Source organism: Tursiops truncatus, chromosome 8 (assembly GCF_011762595.2).
Source record: "Tursiops truncatus isolate mTurTru1 chromosome 8, mTurTru1.mat.Y, whole genome shotgun sequence".
Classification (NCBI taxonomy): Eukaryota; Metazoa; Chordata; class Mammalia; order Artiodactyla; family Delphinidae; genus Tursiops; species Tursiops truncatus.
In genome coordinates, this window is record NC_047041.1 from 51,446,886 (window position 1) to 51,469,470 (window position 22,585).

Below are 22,585 nucleotides of genomic sequence, written 5' to 3' on the forward strand. Positions count from 1 at the left end.
AATTTTTTAACAAAGGAAACTTACTCAAGATCACAGAGCTAGGAAGAGACAGAGCTGGGACTTCAAGCCAAGCAGCATGACATCAAAGTCCACACTTTGAACCAGTGCATTCACTGCCTGTATGTGGCGGAAAGCCCCATGGAATTTGAAGTTACACATGAGTTCAAATCCCTGCTCTACCACTTACTAATTGCGTGGCTTTGGGCAAGGTTGTTAATTGTCCTGAGCCTCTGTTTCTTCATTGAAGGGATAGAAAGGCAATTATGTCTACCTTGCAGGGGGTTATGACATTTAAGTAAGGCAGCTTGTGTAGTTGGTAGGTGCCAGCCTTGTTGCTGGGACTCACAGTCAATCTAAAATCCACTCCTGGGTCCTGATGTGGTTGAGATTTTACAAGCCTCGATGGCTTGTAATTGAGAAATATGCAACCGTGACAGGTAATCAATATGCTCATTTGGCAGCCAGGTTTCAGATGAAATAAAGCTAAATGATGATGCAATTAGAATATACAAACAAATCCTCTGCAGAAGCCAAACAGACTTGAATGCCTTCTCCATCCTAATCATGTCTTCGTGTTCTGAATGCATCTGGAAAGCAATTTTTCTGGGTGAATCTGGATCTAGCCGCCTATAGAAGACTTCTTTCACTCATTGACCGTTTCCTTTATGCGCTTTCTTCTTGGAGCTCCGTTTCCCTCCACCCAAGGGTAGACCGCACACAGGTCTGACTCCCTAAGCGTGAAGGATATGCTGCACACCTCACCGACAAACATCGTCCCCTGAAATGCACTTTGTCACTTCTTTCTCGTTGTCAGACAGAAATACAATAGCTGGCTATTTTAATGGGGAGACGGTGCAGGAGGCAAGGTCTCAGCAGTCTCTGGCAAATCTTTCTAAAACAAATCCTTCTCTTCTCCTTTCCTGGAGTCTGTGAATTCCTAAACGACAAGGCTGTGTTTATGGTCACCCTCTCACCCTCACACTAACCTTCTCTACCTTTCCGTTCTGGTATTCACAACCTCAGTTTATGAACTTGACAATGAAACCTAAATGCCACGTGCTAGTGAGCATCGTAAATCATAACCTCAGCCAGCTTTTTAGTTGCTTTTGGTTCAAGTCCGAGATCCCCTACTTATTAGCTCTGTGTCTTGGGCGAGGAATGTTAGTCCTAGTGCCTCAATTTTCTCATTTATCTAAAGAAGATGATGATCATACCTGGCATTTGGTTTGATGGAAAAGACGAAGTGAGATAATATATGTAAAGTTCCCACATCACTGTTGGCACATAACAAGCTCACAGTGTATACTGGCTATAGTTATTATTACCATCCTAAATTTTGACTCACATCTCAGAAATGAGGCCAGTTTGAGTCAGTTAATTTTTCTGGTTAGTACTTTTTTGAATATTGCAAAGAACGTGGGCTTTAGACAGATAAACTTGATTTCAAATTTTAGCTCTTTCACTTCTGTGTGGCCTTGAGTAAGTTCCCTATCCTCTTTGAACTTCAGTATCTTCATCTGTAAGCTCTGTAAATAGTGTAGGTGAATATAAACATCTCTTCCCTGAATTTTAGCCTCAGCTAAAGCAAGCAAACTTGTGAGTATGTTAGAGTCCACAACTGTTATATATCCATGAAGATCTTGACATCACCATGATCTAAGACGGCTTCCAAAGGAGCCAGTGAAAGGACCAGTAAACTGGAAAGGGACTTCCGGTATCATCTTGTCTAATGCATTCATTTTATAGAGAAAAAAACCCTCAAGGTTCATGGAAGTTTAATGACTCATCTGAGTGACACAGCTAGTAAAAGGCTGACCCCAGACAGATAACTCAGTCTTCCTATAGTGATGAATATTCTGTCCCAGTTGGTCATAGCAAAACAGGGGAACAAAATAAGCAAAAGAGTGAATTCAGATTAAAAATAAAGGTTGAAGGAAAGGAAAAGAAAGGAGGGAAGGAAAAGGAAAGAAGGGGAAGGGAAAGGGAAGAGAGAGAAAAATGGAGTGTGTGACATAACTTGGAGCACATGACAGTCCCGTGGCGCAGAGTACGGTGAAGCCAGTGTGAAGGGGTGGTGAAGGCGACGAGGCTGAGGTGAGACCCCATGGACTCAAATCCCAGCTCTACCACCTTGGAGCTGTGCAGTCTGAATGGAGGGAATTAACTTTTCCATGCCTCAGTTTTCTAATAGCACCTTCTCCGTACGGTTGTTGTGAGGGCTAAAGCAATCACTGATATAAAATTATTAGTACAGGGCCTAGCACATAGGGAGCATTCAATCATTAAGCTGTTCCTATTATTAAATGTGAAGTTGATGTCATCTCCTTTCTTCCCACTTTTATTTTGAAGTCATAGAGATATTTTATGTTTTTCTTTTTTTTTTTTTAATATCATAGAGCAAACCCTGTGATAAGGTATTGGAAGTAATTACAAGAGAAGCAAAGGGCAGTGGGGGAGAGGATGGTAGAGGAAAGGAGCACTAGTGTATATGCAGTGTCTGCTGTGTGCAAGGCAATGTGGGGCCAGCTTTGCACATCATCTACTTAATCCTCATCACAGGACTCTGGGGCAGGTATTATCAGCCTCATTTTCGATGAGGAAAATGAAACTCTGAGTCATTAAATCATTTGGCCACATTTCTGACACACGAAAAAATTCTTTCCTCTCTTTTCCAAGATATATAGTGGCTGCCTGCCAGGACTGCACGGAATACAAGTCTGTTTCCAAAAGAGCCAGCCTATATTCCAAAAAATCTTTAGAAGGAAGATCCAAGAAAACCATCTACTACTGGGTTTCTTGGCTTTTAGGCAAACTATCACTGTTAGCTGTCTTTGACCGTTGCCATGAAGAACTCTCCTGCATTTTCCATTATTTTATCTCCTTCTATAAACTGTTAATTACTAGATTTAAAGTAGGCAGTCTCTGAGTTTACATATTTTTCTGTGTTTTTTCATCTTAGGATAAACATTATTGCTGCTCACAAGAAAACTTGAATGATGATGTTCTTGGACATTGATGGGAATGTCTAATAAAGGTAAAAAAAATCATATATATATATTTATATATATGGTTAAGTTTTCTTATACTTATTCTATGCTCAAGTGTTTATGGTTAGCAGGAACATGTCGGTGGACCAACGGAGGTGGAGAGCAATACTGTTGTGTTATTTTTCTGTTCTGTTTTGTCTTGAGCAAAATCTTGTTGTTTAGAAATGGCATTCTCAACAGACTCTTGTCAGTACGGTCCATCACAGTTGGTACAGGTGACTCATATTAAATGTGCAGATCCCTTTGGCTTGAATGGGTTGGTTTTCTTTCCTGTGAAGCATTGTTTTTAATCTCTGGAGAAGGCCAAAGGAGAGGCCTTTATTTGTAATGCATAGTGAAGTTCTGACACTTAGAAAATTCTTATAAATTAGATACCCTCTTTCTAAGTTAACTGAAATAGATTATAATTGAACATAGGATGGACTATATTTAAGTGAACTGAAGCTAATTGTTTGGTATATGGGAGGTAAAACTTTTCTTCTACCCTCTTAGGTTTATCGCCTGGGGCCTGCAAATTAAACTGACTGAAAAAAACCAGATTAACATGAGAAAAAATTTATTTACGCTTGCAATGAGCATACATATGGAAGTGCTCAGTGATGAGTAATTCAAAGAAGTGGTTATATTTTAGGGTTCTATACCCAACTTCATAGGGAAGGTTCCTATGGGAAGACCAAATAGGTTTCTATAGGAAAGACAAATGGGTTTTTTAGGAGAACAAATGAGAGATAAGAAAGTTTGTGATAATGTTTGTCTATACAGATAGGAGTGGTTTTTCCATCTTCTTTAGGTCATAAAACTCCCCAGGAGAGGAGATTTATGGTAGCTTTATTCTTGGTCTCTCTCCTGGGAGCAGACCCACCCTGAAAAGGGAATTTATGGCAGTCCTCATTTTCAGACCTTTTGCTTTATTCTGATTCTTCCCTTATTCTTTCAGACAACGGAGGCTCTAAGAAGGTTTCTTTCTGCATCTGTTGAATCTCAAATCTCTTCAGCTCAAAATAATCTTTATATCAACTCTAGTGTTCCTAGTGGGTCCCCTTATGAGCTATCGGAAGATATTCCTGCATCAGTCTTTTTTTCTGTTAACATTTTATAGTCTGTTATCTTTCTGGCTTAGGAAGATCAGAATTTAGTATGGCATATGTGAAAATACAATATCATATTTTAACAGGACCTCATGGGGATTATTGGGTGTTCTCTGATTTTTCATATTTCAGTTTTTGATTTAGACCACAGCTCATGTCGAAGAGAGAGAATCCCAAAGGAGACTTTGTGGTATGTCCCTTTGATGGTGACAGTCTTTCAGGTTATAAAGAAGAGAGAAATACTTAAGTTACATCAGCTGATGGGGAACTGTTCTAAGAGCATCTGGAAAAGTAAGGAAACAGAGGAAGCCATCTGAGCAATAACATAGTCAGACTTCATGAAGAACGAGAACGACATTCAGCATATAGTTGTGACCCAGAGGTGTAGCCAGAGCAATTCATCTTGCCAAACCTTTATAACTGCTGAGAACGACCTCTCAGTGTAACAAGTTCTCCATACTTACTATGGAGATGGTCTCACCCTCCGCTCCCACTACTATAGCTGCGTCTACTGCTGTCTGTCTTGTAGCTTCTGTGCCATCCTGAAGTGCACCATGTATCCATGTTCCCAACATAGACGGATCAGATTAAGTCGGTTTGTCACTGTCCATTATAGGACGTCCTAGTGGGAAGAGTCCCTTTGTGAAACATTCTCTAGGTCCCTGGCCTCCTTTAAGTCTAGCACATAGCTGTTTGTCGACAGCTGCTGTGCAAATACATGGCCCAATGAGTTGTGGTCAGGGAAACAAGTCCACATGGCTGCAGAAGACACAGCCTTTGGCCTCATTCCCAGGAAGGGGCTGTGAGAATGCCAGGCATTTGTAGAAGAACTCCCATCCTTTGGGATGTTGGGTTTCTGGTCTGATCAGACTATGGATTGCCAATTCCCCATGCATTGCAGTGTCCTCTAGGAATACCACATTGGCAGAATTCCCTTGGTTCGTATGTGAGGATCTGACTGAAACCTATGTGTACTAGTCCAATAGAAAGTCTTCCATTGAATAGGAAAACACAGTCTTCGGCATAAAGAATAAAAGGTAAGCTACAACTTTATGCCATAAGGAGCAACATAAGGGACAAATTAAGGAAAAGGAGGGCTACTTGTGAAGGAACTAAAAGGAGATGCTTGAGAAGAGAAAGGTCTGGGGAGTGTTATGTAGGTGACCCTGTGCTTTTCCATGGGACTAGCTTCAAGAAGAGACTCTGAAGTTCTTTGGGGGAGCATGGAAGGAACAATGAGATTCCCTTTTCTTACAAATCAGAGATCCAGAGTCGGAGAGTAGCGAATGACAGGCAATTTCAATTAGACCCTTGAGTCATCCAAAGGATCAGAGAGTGGCCCAGGATAGGAGAAACTTGAATGGAAAACACAAGAGAGAATGAGTTGGAACTTAATGAAAGTTGTCCTGCTCTACCTCTACTCTCACTACCCAACCTTCTAAGACCAGGGAGCAATCTAAGAGGGCAAATACTATTGTTTCTCCTCTTGCTCTAAAGTTTTCCTCTGTAAAAACCAAATAATCTCAGATTTTTTTTTCACATAAAAAATAAGTTAATGGGGACACAATTTTCTCATTTCAAAACTTTACTCCCCCTGTTTTCTCTTGAAACTTTGGGACCTGCTCTTACTCAGCCTTTCCTGTGTACCTGCCAATGACCAAATTAATGAAAATTTGCAAGTGATGTCAACGGAAAGACTCAGAAATAGGTGATCATGCTTACGTCATGATGTATATTTTATAGATTTGAGTTACCTTCCTCTGATTTTTGCTGCATTTATACACAGCAATCTAGTCATACTTGCTGCTCATAAAAGTCCTGCCTGGTTCAGATGCTGGGGTTAACTGTGTCTTTTGCCCTGGAGCTGTGCAAGGATCATGGTGTTCTGTGACCTCCAGGTGTTCTGCCACCTGGACAATGTAGAGAACCACTGTTCAGGGTCATCGTTTCCATATGTGAGTCCCACACGTGGACACAATATTTGTTATTGTTGACTACATGTCCCAGAACATCTTCCTACAGCACTTTATTCAGAGTTTTCATATGCCAAGCGTTATATTTTCGTAGGTTTACCAGACAGAGAGTTGAAGCTTGCAAGTTAATAGCCTATAGACAGCCAAGCCCACTGCGACACATGAACTCAAGGAAATGCCAACTCGATGGGTTGCCCAAGATGGTCAGGAGGTGACTCCCCTTTCTGGAGAAGCTGTCCCCAGCCAGAGGGCAAATGAATAACCTGATACCGCTCTTACAAATCGGAGGCTGAAAACACTTCGTAACCAGTTGACTAGGCCTAGAAAAGAAACTGGAGAGTTGGTCAAAACATTTATTGAGTACCTGCCATGTGCCTTAAGGATAAAGTCAACTGAGGAGGAAAGTCTCCAGGCTGATCTTCTGAATCAGAAGAGCCAGTTTATGGGAGGAAGAACCCAAGATATGACTCATGTCAAGAAGCCGCCAAATGGATGGACTTGGGTAAGAATTCTCTACCACAGAGATATGGATGGTGAAATCTGTGTCTGATTTCAGGGAACCCACTTGTCTAGAAGGCTAATGCCAGAAATTGGGTTTCCCAAAGACAGGCTAGAGACAGAGAAATGTTATCTCGATAATCAAACTGTGGAGCTCCAAGCCAACATCCTTGAGAGATAGTCAGGTGTTAAGCCACATAAACCAAATAAAACCCTAAGTCTGAAGGGCAAGACTGACCTTTGGAAGCAGAAAGAGGAGGCAGAGCCTAGGGTCAGAAACAGAAAGTCTAACATTTATGGAACACTTACCATTTAAGTACCATGCACTGATCAGTATTTACAAATTAACTCATTTAAATGAGAATGATGCTAACAAGCATCCTCATGTTCCAACTGAGAAAACTGAGGCACAGAGAGTTCAAGTAACTTTCCCAAGGTCACACAGCTAGGAAGCTGTGAATTTGGGATTTGGTAATATGGCTCCGGAACCCATTTTCCCAATGGTGACACTGTAAATTGCCTGTGCAATTTCAAAAGAACGGGTTTGAACCTAGCCTTGAACAAATAAGGAGAATCCAGGATGATTCACCCAAATAAAGTCAAGTCTTCAGTTTGCCTCTCTGGTTCTGTGTGTGCAGTCACTGTGTGTCAGGAAGGCTTGATATCAGAAGAAGCAGACAGAAAATCGACCAGTGGTTAGGAATTCTTGGGCAGTGATCCCTTGCAAATTTGGAGTTTATCATACTTGTGAGTATGAGATGCTCTCTCTGAAGATTACTTCCTCATTTGCACTTTCTGCCACTGGAGCACCTGTCAAGTGATGTGTCTGTAAGTCAGTCCTAGCAGACACATTCAAGCGTAGCATCTACATGGTTCAGACAGGAGCTGAGCTGAATCTGCTTCCTGTCTGCCAACATCAGGGTATTCTTTGGTGCCAAGCAGGGGCCAGCCCCGTAGCCCAATTGCTGGCAAACAGAAGCCACGATTCAATCACCTCCAAGCTGGTGCCAAGTGTCCTCACACAAGGCATTTCCTGGCCTTGTGTGAGTGCAGGGTTGGCAGAGGTGACCCTCTCTCACCCTTGTGAAACAGAAGGCCTCACAAATGCCTCTGGCCTGGCTCCCGGGAAACCATGCAGCTCCTCAAATGCTGCATGTGAGTTTTTGTGACTCTTGTTCTATAAGAAAAGGCTTCCAGTATTGTAGCTTGCAGTCAAAATCCTAAAATAAGACTAGGGAGATAAGACTGATTTACCACTCCCTCCCTACCAAGCACCACTAAATAAGGAACCAAATAGCCCTTCCCACCCCCGACACCAGGTGTGCCCCTTCTCTCCTCAACATTCTAGGAAGCAATCTCCTTACACGGGAATTGTCAGGAAAGCACTGGCTGACAGGTTGTATTATTGCTTCTGATCCCGTTGGTCACATTGCGTAACATCTTAACTCCTAACCTAATCCGATGGATGCAGCTTGACAGGGAGTAGCAGGGATGCTGGTCCAGCTTCTCACAGCTCTATTTAAGACCCCACCTCCCTGCAGGCTGCTGGAGACCCGCACAGCATTCAGAGCACTTCAGGACATATTTCTCAGTCAAAATAGGTACAAGGGCAGCAGCCTGTCCCTAACTGTAGGGTTAGGTCCTGAGAAATAACTATGGTCATTCTTGATTTCTTATTTCAAGAAGGTTTAAGATATTAAGTCAATGTAAGAAAAAGTAGTGTTTAGAGGACTGAGGTTGTAAAGGCCCTCAGAAGCACTTTATATTCCATGAAATCATTAAATCAATGAAAATGGCAATGTCAGTGACATCTTAATTATCTCCAATTTAGAAGAGGATGATTGAACAAGTCAATTCTGTGCACCATTTCTTCCTCAGGAGAAATTTTTAGCTTACGCGTTTGTTTTACTTTGTTGTGGGCAAGTGCATGCTAAGGGGAATTTAGTTTTTCTGTGCCTGGTCCTCCATCTAGATATTCAGGACCTTTCTGATCTTGTGGCCCAGAGTTGATTATGTTGGCCTCCTGGGTCCCATATGTCCCCAAGATGCAGGCTCAAATCATGTGTTGTCAGCTTCTTTACACCATCCCCCAGTACCCTCCTGCTGCCCCCTGAAGGTACAAGGAGGGTAGTTTACTCACAATTCCCTTTTTTTCTCTCACAACACTTATTTGAAAAAGTCAACATTCTTGTGCTGCCTGGAAATTAACTCTTTAATCTAGCCCAACCCCCAATGACTTCCCAGTAACTCTGGAGCTGTAGAGAGCTCGCTGACTGTGATCTGGCACCCTCTGGTGGCTGGCGTGCCCTGCAGCTTAAATATTGATGGGGGCTATTCTATACCACATGGCTCCCTGAAATTTCCTGCACTTTCATGTGTGCTGTCTTGTCTTAGCCTGTTGGGCCAGGAGAATGTTGCAGATTCAGGGACCCATCTTCAGCCTCCCTAATTCCCAGACAAGGCTGACTGACCTTTCACTGCCCAGTCTTAACGTCCACATGCAGAAAATAAAAACTTCAGCCATCCCCTGTTTCTGTCTGAAGATGGGGTTGGGCAGAGCATGAAAGCTAATTACCAATCATATTATATGAAATTGTGTTACCATGGGGTATTTTTGTCATGGAATTGTATTGTATCTATCTTTAAATTTTTGTAGAGTTACATGAGATTATACATTAAATACACTGTCTCAGTCTATGTGAGCCGCTATAAAAAAATACCACAGACTGGGTAGCTTATAAACAACAGACGTTTATTTCTCACAGTTTCAAAGGCTGGGAAGTCCAGGATCAGGGTGCCAGCACGTTTGGGTGAGGGTCATCTTCCTGGTTCATAGCTGACCACCTTTTCAGGGTCTGGACAGGGTAGAAGTGGGCTAGGGCTCTCTCTGGAGCCTCTTTTATAAGACACTCATTCTTTTCATGAAGGTTCCACATCATGACTTATGTACCTCCCAAAGCTTCACCTACCAGTGCCATCACATCTGGCAGTTATGATTTCAGCATTTGTATTTGGAGAGCCACAAACATTTAGACCATAGTCTTCACTTAATACAGTTCCTCACACATTCTTATTAAATCCCAAGAGATCTTATTATTGATAAATCTATAACACATAACTTAAAACAGAAGTTCTTGAGGTTTTCTAGAAAGTATAAAGAAGTAAACTGACATAAACCGGAATTGTGTATTTAATAAGAACTCCAAATTGGGAAGAGCTGACTGCAATTCTATAATATTAGAATTCAAGAAATTGGCCACCTAAAATAAATATGTCTACAGTCCATGAAGCGTATTTGAATTAAGTACATATCATGAGCCCATAGATGTATTGCTTTACCAGGCTGACAGCTCTGACCTTCACAGACCCCTCTGGCAGAGCTTGTATGACTCCTTGTTACATATTGAAAGCTTGATGTTCATTTTAATAGAATTTCACCTGTAGAGAACTGTGTGATCTCCCCTATCCAGGATGAGCCCTGAATGGAAGAGAAGAAGAGGCAGCTAGGACAGTGGGGAGGATATCTCCCATCACGGTCTGTAATATCTGTCTTCATCAAAAGGGACTGGTACTATACTGAGTTTTCTGGGACACATTTTTGGTGCTCAAAGCACAGTCATTATAAGATGTTCTTTAAATTGTTCTTGGAATCATAGTTTAAGTTCCACTCCATGACATTGTGCCATGTTTTATGCTAAGTTCTAGAGGCAGAAACAGATATGGCTGGTTCCTCATTTTGAAGAGTTCGAAAGTCTTAATGAAAACAAAAAGTAAACAGACAAATATGCAGACAATAATAATACAGATCAGAGCACAGATTGGAAGGAAAAGAGCTTAGAGTCAGAGAGACCAGCAGAAATGTTTGCAATATTCCCAATGAGAAGAGGAGGCGAGGAGGACTAGATAAGGGCAGTGGAAGCAGAAATGGAGAGAAGGGGACAAAGAAAGGGGATATCTGAGCTAGGAGCTCAGGGAGGGTGTCAGGAAGCGGACAGCTAAGAAAGTCAGAAAATTAAGGCTCTAAGATAAGAATAGCTTTGAATTATCCATATCAAAATGGTTGCATTTCTCCTACTGTCAGATCAATTTCCAAGGAGTTTAAGCCCCTGGTAATTCATTTCAGCACTTTTTAAGGTATCTGTGATGATCAGTTGCCTGATGCATTAAGAAACAAGCTACTGGGGCTTCCCTGGTGGCGCGGTGGTTGAGAGTCCGCCTGCCGATGCAGGGGACACGGGTTCGTGCCCTGGTCCGGGAAGATCCCACATGCCGCGGAGCGGCTGGGTCCGTGAGCCATGGCCGCTGAGCCTGCGCGTCCGGAACCTGTGCTCCGCCTGGGAGAGGCCACAACAGTGAGGCCCGCGTACCGCAAAAAAAAAAAAAAAAAGAAGCTACTGATGGAATGTATGGGTTTTTTCATATAGTTTTATTTCTTTTCTTTTTAGTCCCCAAATGCTTTTGAAGTTGGAAGGAAACTGTGAGTCATATGCTGCTTAGCTAGGGAGTCTGGAAGTGAGTGATGCCATTACCAGCTGATAGAAAATCAGGTTATAGGTCCCATTTGTTTCCCAGTGTCTCCATGATGTGACATTAGGAGACGATGGCTGTGGTTATGTGGAGACATTTGTTCCAATGATGTTCATAAATACACTTTGTTATGCAGTTAGGTCGAATCGCCTGCTTTTCCCTCCCTCTCTGGGATCAGTCTGCTTCTCAGTTGCTTGATTTCTCTCTCTGAAATAGGACTGTGCTAACCAAGAATCTGGAACTCAGGTGTGAGACATGGAATGTTAAATCTACCTGCACTATTTGTGTAGGAGATAAAAGCAAGATGGGATGGGAGAGGGAGGGTGACCCTGGAGGAATTCTAAGCCTGTAAGACAGCGTTTGCATTTCAGCTGAACGCTGAGCCTGGTGGAGATGGAGAGGTGGCCTTTCTAGGCTGGTGGGATGGAGAGTTTGTTACTGAAGGATTGGCAAGTATCTTTCCTTTCTGGGTCGGGGCCTTATATTTTGGATCAGTAGAGGTGGTGGATTCATGCTTCTTGGGGTTCATGAAGAGCTCTAGAGAAGAAAACATACAGTGAGATTAAATGATCCTGGCTGTTTGGGTCTAGACGCTCTGAGCGTCACTTTATTTGTAAGATGAGAATATTATTAATCCCCTAGAAAGATTGCTAGAAGATGAAATAACATGGGGTGTTTCTAGCCCACCAGCTTTAGGCATTAACTAACCTAGAGCCTGGTCCTCAAGGATGTCAGTTTCCTTCCACACATCTGCCCTCCTCACTGTGAACGCCTGGTACATGAGAGAAGGCATTCTGTCACAGCACCAGCAAGCTCTATAGTGAAACCTACTGTAGTGCACTGAAACACACCTTAATGGGTACATGACTCCCTGGGGATCTTGTTAAAATTCAGATTGTTACTTAGTAGTTCTTATGCCTGGCCTGAAATTCTGCATTCTTAACTAGCTCCCAGGTGATATAGATGTTGGTGGTCCTTGGACCATACTTTAGTATTAAGAACTGACCAGACTGGGTAACAGTATGGGGCAGACAGGAGGACAAGGAGAAAAGTCTCCTGCTGCATAGTCTGGCCTTGTAAGGGAAGCTGGGCCATTAAAGAGACAGTGTCCAAAGGCTATTTCCAGCCAAGCCAGGTGTGTGGTGGTCAGAAAGGAAAGTCCATGCTATTTGTGGGATGTGATTGTGGGTGATGCCAGGCTCGAAATGATCTTGAAGCAGGAAGACCTGTGTGGCCATCTCTATGTATAAAATCTCGGTGCCTCCTGATTGCCCTTACTCTAAAGTCCATATTCCTCAATGTATCCTTATTTCTGAAGATTGAAGCAATCCAGTGTTTCATGTCTTTCTCCCTGTAACTGAGAGACCCTGGAGAGCTGGATCTTTGTTTTTAAATTATCACTGTCTTCCTGGGCATGGTGCTGGGCTGTGGCAGTCACTCAGCAAATTCTACTTAAGTGAAATTGAAGAGTGGTTGGAAGAAACAGGATGGGATGGTTATAGCTGCTCTGGGAAACAACCTGTGAACATGAAGGAACTTTAACCAAGAGGTCTTGGGACTAGATCAGGGAGGACCCTCTTCTAAGAAGAGGGCTATGCACTAAGCAAGGTAAATCTGCGTGCACACAGTGTGATTCGCCGGGCCATCCTAGGTGAGGTGGAATCTAAGACTTGTGGTTTAACCCATCACTGGGTAGGGAAGAGAGTGATGCTTTGTAATTTTCAGAAATGCTGGTTCTAGGTACCACTGCTAGCCTGCTTTCAACACTCAGCTTCTTTGTGAAAACACAGCCTTTTCTTTCCCCCAGATCCTACCCTCATTTAGGGAAATACAGTAAGTAGTTAAGGTCAGTATTGAATTCTTGAGATTCTGTTTAGTGTTTAGAGCAAGAAGAAGTAAACTTGACTTCCATCCAGTTATGGAAAACTTGCATTAAAAAAAAAAAAGAAAAGAGATGCTACTTCTTCTGTATGAAGTCTACCCTCTGAGCCCAGAACTTGCCTCCTCTATCCCTGCATCCTCTGAGATCATTGGCTAGTTTTCCTAATGTAAAACTGCAGTCCCTTTGTTCCTGAGTTCTTAGTTGAAAAAGCATCAGCTGCTTTCTATAGGTAAGGCTTTATCTGTGGTGTTTTGCCAGCAGTATTTTGTCTAAGCAATTCATGTTAGCAATTGATGGAAAACATTTCTAAACCAACCAGGTAGGGAAATGGACTCTAGATGTGAATCCCGGCCTTATCATGTACGAACAATGAAAATCAGGGATCTTAGACTCTCTGTACATCATACAAAAGCATTGCTGTGATTTATGTCAAAGAGTGTTCTGCCTGTGTTTTCCTCTAGGAATTTTATGATATCCAATCTTACATTTAAGTCTCTAATACATTTTTACTTTATTTTTGTATATGGTGTTAGAAAATTTTAATTTCATTCTTTTACATGTAGCTGTCAGTACCATTTGGGCCAGGACCATACTGTTTTGATTACCATTGCTTTGTAGTATAGTCTGAAGTCAGGGAGCATGATTCCTCCAGCTCTGTTCTTCTTTCTCAAGATTGTTTTGTCTATTCAGGATCTTTCATGTTTCCATACTAACTTTAAAATTATTTTTTCTAGTTCTGTGAAAAATGCCATTGGTATTTTGATAGGGATTGCACTGGATCTGTATATTGCCTTCAGTAGTATGGTCATTTTAACAATATCAATTCTTCCAATATGAGAACACAATATATCTTTCCATATGTTTATGTCATCTTCAGTTTCTTTAATCAATGTCTAATTATTTCCCAAGTACCTCCTTAGTTAAGTTTATTTCTAGGTTTTTTATTCTTTTTGATGTGATAGTAAGTGGGATTGTTTCCTTAATTTCTTTTTCTGATAGTTTGTTATTAGTACATAGAAATGCAACAGATTTCTGTGTATTAATATTGTATTCTGCAACTTCATCAAACTGACTGATGAGCTCTACTTGTTTTCTGGTGGTATCTAATTATTGATTATTATTTTATACACATGAACACTGGTACTTAGAAGAGGTAAGTAACTTGTCAAAAATCACTCAAAGGGAAAAAAATACAGAGGAGAACTTCAAGATGGCAGAAGAGTAAGGCGTGGAGATCACCTTCCTCCTCACAAATACATCAAAAATACATCTACATGTGGGCAGCTCCTAAAGAACACCTACTGAATGCTGGCAGAAGACCTCAAACTTCCCAAAAGGCAAGAAAAATCCCACTTACCTGGGTAGGGCAAAAGAAAAAAGCAGAGACAAAAGAATAGGGACGGGACCTGCATCTCTGGGAGGGAGATGTGAAGGAGGAAAAGTTTCCACACACTAGAAACTCCCTTCACTGGCAGAGACAGGGGGTGGGCGGAGGGGAAGCTTTGAAACCACAGAGGAGAGCACAACAACAGGGGTGCAGAGGGCAAAGTGGAGAGATTCTTGCAGAAGGGATAAGTGCAGACCAGCACTCATCAGCCTGAGAGGCTTGTCTGCTCACCCACAGGGGCGGGTGGCAGCTGGGAGCTGACGCTCAGGCTTCAGAGGTCAGATCCTAGGGAGAGGACTGGGGTTGGCTGTGTGAAGAGAGCCTGAGGGGCTAGTGCACCATAGCTAGCCAGGATGGAGTCCAGGAGAAAGTCTAGACCTGCCTAAAGGGCAAGAGACCATTGTTCTGGGGTGCACGAGGAGAGGGGATCCTTTCATGTCTGCCCACAGAAGGCAGAGTACTGCCTAAATGAGCTCCAGAGACAGGCGTGAGCCATGGCTATCAACTCGGACCTCAGAGAGGGGCATGAGATGCTAAGGCTGCTGCTGCAGCCACCAAGAAGCCTGTGCGCAAGCACAGGTCACTATCCACACCCCCCTGGGAGCCTGTGCAGCCCGCCACTGCCAGGGTCCTGTGATCCAGGGAAAACTTCCCCAGAACACACAGCATGCCTCAGGCTGTTGCAGTGTCACACTGGCCTCTGCTGACACAGGCTCGCCCCACATTCCAATTATAACTATCGTACCCCTCCCTCCCCCTGGCCTGAGTGAGCCAGAGCCCCCTGATCAGCCACTGCTTTAACCCCATGCTATTTGGGGGGAAAAAGATGCCTGAGGGCGACATACACACAGAGGCGGGGCCAAAACCAAATCTGAACCCCAGGAGATGTGCAGAAAAAGAAGAGAAAGGGAAATACCTCAGTGCAACCTCAGGAGCAGTGGATTACATCCCCAAAATCAACTTGATGTACCCTGAATCTCTGGAATACCTAAATAGACAACAAACCATCCAAAAATTGGGGCTGTGGACTTTGGGAGCAACTGTAGACTTGGTGTTTGCTGTCTGCAACTGATTTGTTTATGTTTATCTTATTTTAGCTTTCAGTGCTTGTTATCATTGGTGAATTTGTTTATTGGTTTGGTTGCTCTCCTCTTTCTTTTTTTATTTTAATAATTTTAAATTTTTATTATTATTCTTTCTTTCTTTTTTTCCTCCCTTTTCTTCTGGGCCGTGTGGCTGACAGGGTCTTGGTGCTCTGGCCTGGTGTCAGACCTGAGCCCCCGAGGTGGGAGAGCTGAGTTGAGGACATTGGCCCACCTGAGACCTCCCGGCCCCATGTAATATCAATTGGCGAGAGCTCGCCCAGAGATCTCCATCTCAACACTTAAGACCCAGCTCCACACAACAGCCAGCAAACTCCAGTGCTGGACACCCCATGCCAAACAACTAGCAAGACAGAAACACTACCCAACTCATTAGCAGAAGGCCTGCCTAAAATCATACTAACTTCACAGATGCCCCAAAACACACCACCGAACGCAGCCATACCCACCAGAAATACAAGATCCAGCCCCACCCACCAGAACACAGGCACCAGTCCCCTCCACCACGAAGCCTACACAAGCCACTGAGCCAACCTCACCCACTGAGGGCAAACACCAAAAATAACGGGAACTACAAACCTGCAGCCTGAGAAAAGGAGATCCCAGACACAGTAAGTTAAACAAAATGAGAAGACAGAGAAATATGCAGCAGATGAAGGAGCAAGTAAAAACCCACCAGACCAAACAAATGAAGAGGAAATAGTCAGTCATCCTGAAAAAGAATTCAGAGTAATGATAGTAAAGATGGTCCAAAATCTTGGAAATAGAATGGAGAAAATACAAGAAATGTTTAACAAGGACCTAGAAGAACTAAAGAGCAAACAAACAATGATGAACAACACAAACACAATAAATGAAACTAAAAATTCTCTAGAAGGAATCAATAGCAGAATACTGAGGTAGAAGAACAGATAAGTGACCCGAATGATACAATAGTGGAAATAACTACTGCAGAGCAGAATAAAGAAAACAGAATGAAAACAACTGAGGACAGTCACAGAGACCTCTGCGACAACATTAAATGCATCAACATTCAAATTATAGAGGTCCCAGAAGAAGAAGAGAAAAAGAAAGGGACTGAGAAACTATTTGAAAAGATTATGGTTGAAAACTTCCCTAACATGGGAAAGGAAATAGTCAAACAAGTCCAGGAAGTGCAGAGTCCCATACAGAATAAATCCAAGGAGAAACACACCAAGACACATATTAATCAAACTATCAAAAGTTAAATATAAAGAAAAAATATAAGAAGTAGCAAGGGAAAAGCAACATATAACATACAAGGGAATCCCCATAAGATTAACAGCTGATCTTTCAGCAGAAACTCTGCAAGCCAGAAGGGAGTGGCAGGACATATTTAAAGTAATGAAAGGGAAAAACCTACAACAAAGATGACTCTACCCAGCAAGGATCTCATTCACATTTGATGGAGAAATTAAACCCTTTACAGACAAGCAAAAGCTAAGAGAATTCAGCACCGCCAAACCAGCTTTACAGCAAATGCTAAAGGAACTTCTCTAGGCAGGAAACACAAGAGAAGACCTAACACCTATCCTTCTCAAACTCTTCCAAAATATAGCAGAGGGAGGATCACTCCCAATCTCATTCTACAAGGCCACCATCACCCTGATACCAAAACCAGACAAAGATATAACAAAGAAAGAAAACTACAGGCCAATATCACTGATGAACATAGATACAAAAATCCTCAACAAAATACTAGCAAACAGAATCCAACAGCACATTAAAAGGATCATACACCATGATCAAGTGGAGTTTATCCCAGGAATGCAAGGATTCTTCAATATATGCAAATCAGTCAACGTGATACACCATGTTTACAAATTGAAGGATCAAAAGCATATTATAGTCTCAATAGATGCAGGAAAAACTTTTGACAAAATTCAACACAGTTTTTGATAAAAACTCTCCAGAAAGTAGGCATAGAGGGAACTTACCTCAACATAATAAAGGCCATATATGACAAACCCATAGCCTACATCGTTCTCAATGGTAAAAAACTGAAGCCATTTCCTCTATGATCAGGAACAAGAGAAGGTTGCCCACTCTCACCACTGTTATTCAACATAGTTTTGGAAGTTTTAACCACAAAAATCAGAGAAGAAAAAGAAATAAAAGGAATCCAAATCAGAAAGGAATTAAAACTGTCAGTTTTTTTTGGATGATATGATACTATATAGAGAGAATCCTAAAGACGCTACCAGGAAACTACTAGAGGTAATCAATAAATTTGGTAAAGTAGCAGGATACAAAATTAATGCACAGAAATCTCTAGCATTCCTATACACTAATGATGAAAAATCTGAAAGAGAAATTAAGGAAACACTCCCATTTACCATTGAAACAAAAAGAATAAAATACCTAGGAACAAACCTATCTAAGGAGACAAAAGACCTGTATGCAGAAAACTATAAGACACTGATAGATGATACAAACAGATGGAGAGATATACCATGTTCTTGGATTGGAAGAATCACTATTGTGAAAATGACTCTACTACCCAAAGCAATCTACAGATTCAGTGCAATCCCTATCAAACTATCAATGGCATTTTCACAGAACTAGAACAAAGAATTTCACAATTTGTATGGAAACACAAAAGACCCCGAATAGCCAAAGCAGTCTTGAGAAAGAAAAACGGAGCTGGAGCAATCAGGCTTCTGGACTTCAGACTATACTACAAAGCTACAGTAATCAAAACAGTATGGTACTTGCACAAAAACAAAAAAATAGATCAATGGAACAGGATAGAAAGCCCAAAGATAAACCCATGCACATATGGTCAGCTTATCTTTGATAAAGGAGGCAAGGAGATACAATAGAGAAAAGACAGCCTCTTCAATAAGTGGTGCTGGGAAAACTGGACAGCTACATGTCATAGAATGAAATTAGAACACTTCCTAACACCATACACAAAAATGAACTCAAAGTGGATTAAAGACCTAAATGTAAGGCCAGACACTATAAAACTCTGATAGGAAAACATAGGCAGAACACTCTATGACATAAATCACAGCAAAATCCTTTTTGACCCACCTCCTAGAGAAATGGAAATAAAAACAAAAATAGACAAATGGTACCTAATGAAACTGAAAAGCTTTTGCACATCAAAGGAAACCATAAACAAGATGAAAAGACAGCCCTCAGAATGGGAGAAAATATTTGCAAATGAAGCAACTGACAAAGGATTAATTTCCTAAGTATACAAGCTGCTCATGCAGCTCAATATCAAAAAACAAACAACCTAATTCTAAAATGGGTGGGAAATCTAAATAGACATTTCTCCAAAGAAGATATACCGATTGCCACAAAACACATGAAAGAATGCTCAACATCACTAATCATTAGAGAAATGCAAATCAAAACTACAATGAGATATCACCTCACACCGGTCAGAATGGCCTTCATCAAAATATCTAAAAACAGTAAATGCTGGAGAGGGTGTGGAGAAAAGGGAACACTCTTGCACTGTTGGTGGGAATGTAAATTAATACAGCCACAGATTAGTGTGGAGGTTCCTTAAAAAACTACGAATAGAACTACCATATGACCCAGCAATCCCACTACTGGGCATATACCCTGAGAAAACCATAATTCAAACAGAGACATGTACCACAATATTCACTGCAGCTCTATTTATAATAGCCAGGACATGGAATCAACCTAAGTGTCCACTGACAGATGAATGGATAAAGAAGATGTGGCACCTATATACAATGGAATATACTCAGCTCTAAAAAGAAATGAAATTGATTTATTTGTAGTGAGGTGGTTGGACCTAGAGTGTGTCATACAGAGTGAAGTAAGTCAGAAAGAGAAAAACAAATACCATATGCTAACACATATGTATGGAATCTAAAAAAAAAAAAAAAATGGTTCTGAAGAACCTAGGGGCAGGACAGGAATAAAGACGCAAATGTAGAGAATGGACTTGAGGGCATGGGGAGGAGGAAGAGTAAGCTGGGATGAAGTGAGAGAGTAGCATTGACATATATACACTACCAGATGTAAAATAGATAGCTAATGGGAAGCAGCTTCATCACACGTGCTTTGTGACCACCTAGAAGTTTGGGATAGGGAGGGTGGGAGGGAAACGCAAGAGGGAGGGGATATGGCAATATATGTATACATATTGCTGATTCACTTTGTTATACAGCAGAAACTAACACATTATCAAGCAGTTATACTCCAATGAAGATGTTTAAAAAAAAAAAAGAAAAAACACTCAAATAGTAAGTGGAAGTTCCCAGCATGAGCCTGGTTTCTCTTTTGGTTATCTGTCTTTTCAAGAATGTTTTTTGTTATTTCTGCCTATTTTGCTTTTCCCAATAAAAAATTTTATCAACCTGTTTGGGTTTTGAAATTAAAAAAAGGAAAACAAAATTTAAATTCTTGTTAAAATATTGATTGGAATTGTATAAAATTTATACATTAAAATAAAAAATTGGAAAACTTAAAAAAAAATTGGAAAACTTAATAATAATCTTCTTATTTATACATTCATCTCTTCTTTAAAATAAAATGCCTTTTTACTTCCTCCATACCAAGTAATATTCTGGGTACAGTTGATAAAGAAATGAACAAAATGTAACCCATGCCCTCAAATCGCTTTATCAATGTGTAGTGGGTAGACAGTTACATAAACAAACAGTCTTATCACTGGCTTTGTTTACTAATGCCATTTATAGAAAAAGTTTTATTAATTTTTATTTTACTTTATTCATTCTAACAAATAGTATCTGATTTATAAAATGCCCTTGGTGTATAATCTGCACATAATAGAGATTCACAACATTTTATCTAACATATGATTTGTAATTCTGACTTTTGAATAGCGATAGATGCATATTCTGTATATTGCATAATGCCCCCAGCAGAGTCTTGGGAAGAAGCCTATAATCAAACATATTAATATTTCTGCAGCAGTATAAATGTCAGACTTAATGACTTTACAGCAGCTCAAATCAGTTTTTGCATCAAATGAGTGATATGAAATGTTTAGTTTTCAGAATATTTTGGATGTCAGATTTGCAAGCATGGCTTATGGATCTGTAATGATTTTTTTCTTTCTTTTTAATATGTATTCGTTTTATTTCCTTGTTTGCTTGATTGCACTAGCTAGACCTATTTAAGTGATGTTAAACAAGGGTACACAGAGTGAACAAACTTGTTTTATTCCTAATTTAGAGATCTGTGTCTTGTGTCCCCTAGTAAAGAATCTCTTGGTTGAGAGTTTAAAATGGGAATATTCATCATATTAAGAGGAATTATTTTATTCCAACTTGAAAAATGAAAATGTTATTAAATTTCATCAAATGTATTTAGGGGATATTAAAATAGCCATCTACCTTTGTTTTTTATTATTATCCTTCTGATAAATTTCTATTGCATTATTCAATTTTCTTATATTGAAACTGGTGTATTCCTACTGGATTATTGAATCAGCAATATTAGATTGTTAAACTTTATTTTAAAGTAGTTAGTTTCCAGTTTTGAATCTATGTTCATGGTTTAGATTGTTTTGTTTTCCTTTTATTTTTTGCATAATATCTTATTACCTTTGGGGATCAGGGTCAACTCTGTCTTGTGGAATGAATTGGATAGTTTCTCCATCTTCTACTCTCTATAATATCTTATGATGAATGTATTTAGGTACTTTTTGAATGTTTGAATTAAATCACCATTAAATCTCTCAGGATCTAATGTCTTTCGGGCAGACAATTTTTAAAGGGCTTTCTATGATTCTTCCTCAGTTATTAGTCTGTTCTTATTTTCTATTTCCTTTCTAAACTTTCCAAACTTTCCAAACTTGATTATCTCTTATTAGATTGTGAAAATTAGAAGTTAAAGGAGGAGGTGTGTTTACCCTGTCCAGCTGTGAATGCATATGTCTTTACATTGCAGAATTTATAAGGGTTTTTATTTGCTCTTTTATTTTTTTATTATTTATTTTTAAAAATAAAACAGCCTTTTATTTATTTATTTGTTTGTTTGTTTATTTATTTATTTTTGGCTGCATTGGGTCTTCCTTGTGCACAGGCTTTCTCTAGTTGTGGTGAGCGGGGGCTAGTCTTTGTTGCCGTGCATGGGCTTCTCATTGCAGTGGCTTCTCTTGTTGCAGAGCATGGTCTCTGGGTGTGCGGGCTTCAGTAGTTGTGGCACGAGGGCTCAGTAACTCTGGCTCACGGGCTCTAGAGCACAGGCTCAGTAGTTGTGGCACGTGGGCTTAGTTGCTCCACGGCATGTGGGATCTTCCCGGACCAGGGCTCAAACCCGTGTCCCCTGCCTTGGCAGGTGGATTCTTAAGCACTCCGCCACCAGGGAAGTCCCTATTTGCTCTTTTAATTGTCTTTTTTTTTTTTTTTTTAACTTGAGACTTTATTATGAAAGATATTTGATTTGGGTCCAAATGTTCATCAATCTACCTTTCACTGTGCTATCTCTGAAATTATGCTTTTAAGAACAATTAGTTTCCCAGAAAATCACAGCCTGAAAGAACATGAGACATTCTCTGGTCTTGTCTATTGATTTTAGAAATGGGAAAACTGAGGTGTCAGCTGATAAAATAATTTTATACAACTTATAGTGTCAGGAAAAAAAACAAGCTCAACTTAGCTAATAGATTGTCTTTTTAAAATAAGCATAGCAATGAAACATCATACATGTATATTCCTTCCTTACTGATGTCGGAACAACCACCAATTCCTGGCTCCCAAGTATTACTCTCTCTACTTTGTGTGGGTTGCTACCCAAGAGCCTCATGGTGTCCAGGGGCATAATGGATATGGTTGCCAGCCTTTCAGCTCTAGTTTCCAGGGATATGTCATCAAATCAATAAAGTTCTTAGACTTCACATGCTACAGAAGGAAAGATAAGAGCAATCCCAAGCACTATGAGTGATCCATCAATCTTCCTTCAGTTTGCATATATTCATTATGAATCATTGCCCAAAACCCAACTGAGGATGTTACTTATTTGTTTTATTATTTATGTGAAAATTAGCAAAACATGAAATAATAATGACTTGAAGGAGTGAGAACTGGATTATGTGTAGGTAAA